The sequence below is a fragment of the Myotis davidii genome, unplaced genomic scaffold, assembly GCF_000327345.1.
Source record: "Myotis davidii unplaced genomic scaffold, ASM32734v1 scaffold3763, whole genome shotgun sequence".
NCBI lineage: Eukaryota > Metazoa > Chordata > Mammalia > Chiroptera > Vespertilionidae > Myotis > Myotis davidii.
The window spans coordinates 32,959-34,237 of record NW_006293925.1 but is presented as its reverse complement, the minus strand read 5'-3'; positions in this window follow the sequence as shown (position 1 = coordinate 34,237).

Sequence of the window (1,279 nt, the reverse complement as noted above, 5' to 3'; positions counted from 1 at the left end):
ATCTCGTCCCTGCTCTGTGAGTGACAGGGGGATTAGCCAATGGGAAGGGTATCGGAGTGACACTAATTACCATGTTTCTCTTTTATTAGTGTAGATAACATTTCCCTACCTTTTTTAATCCTCACCTGAAAATATGTTTACTGATTTTCAGAGAGAAAGGAAGGGAGTGAGGAGAGAGAGAGAGAGAGAGAGAGAGAGAGAGAGAGAGAGAGAAAGAGAGTGTGTATGTATGTCAAAACTTGTCAAATTGTACAGTTTAAATATGTGTGGTTTATTATATGCTAATTGTTCCCCAATAAAGCTTAAACATTCATAGATGTAGAAATTGAGGCTCAGAGAGGACACAGAATACTGAAGGACACACAGCAGCTCCATTGCTGAGGTAGGACTAAAACCATTTTTGGTTTCCTAATATAGTACTCCTTCCACTGCACCATGAAACCCGACAGGCTCTGCTAACAAAGCTCTACTCAAATCTCCTCTTCCACTGTTCTATTTCTGGGTCTTTCTCCACTGGAGATCCATGAGAAAGTCCCTGAGATTCCCCCCTACCCCACCATAGACCTGCTTTTCTCTATCTACCCCCTAGGCCATTTACTTTGACCTCTTTCTCCTTAGACATTAACCAAAACCCAAGTTACTTCTGAGTCATGCTTACCTACCTCACAGACACTTTTCCCATGCTCAATGAGGCAATGACTCTATAGACTTAGCATTCCTGGATTCTTGGGCAGCACCTCCAAGGCTGGATCCATATCATGATCTTGGGTCTTACCCCAACCCCAAGTTCTATACTACTTAGGCAACTTAGAGGCATTAAGGAAGGGCTGATCAATGATCCTCCTGTTGTTTACAGATGACGACACTGAGGCCCACAAACTTAGTTCATGACAGGGGAGAAAACAAGGCCTGTATCACCATCCCCTGTCCATTCCCCTGTCTGGCTTTCTGACATTTTAGCATCTCTGCCTTTCTACCTCTAGCTTAGCTAGATACCTTATTTGATCAGAACCCTGTGAGGTTGGGACAGGAACTCTGAGCCCATGGGCCAGAATGAATGAGTGCAGCTGGGACTGGCAAAGGTATATAGAGCTCAGCAGCTGCTTCCTACTAGGTTTGCAAGGGTTTGTACCCTATGTAGAAATATGTGCCTGCTCCAATGATCTCCAACCACTAGGGAAGAACAGCAGAGGTCAGATGGCTAATTTTTTTTACGATCTGCTTTCAGGAAGCATCAGGACCTTTGCGGCACCAAAGCAAGAAACAAATGCTGAGAGAC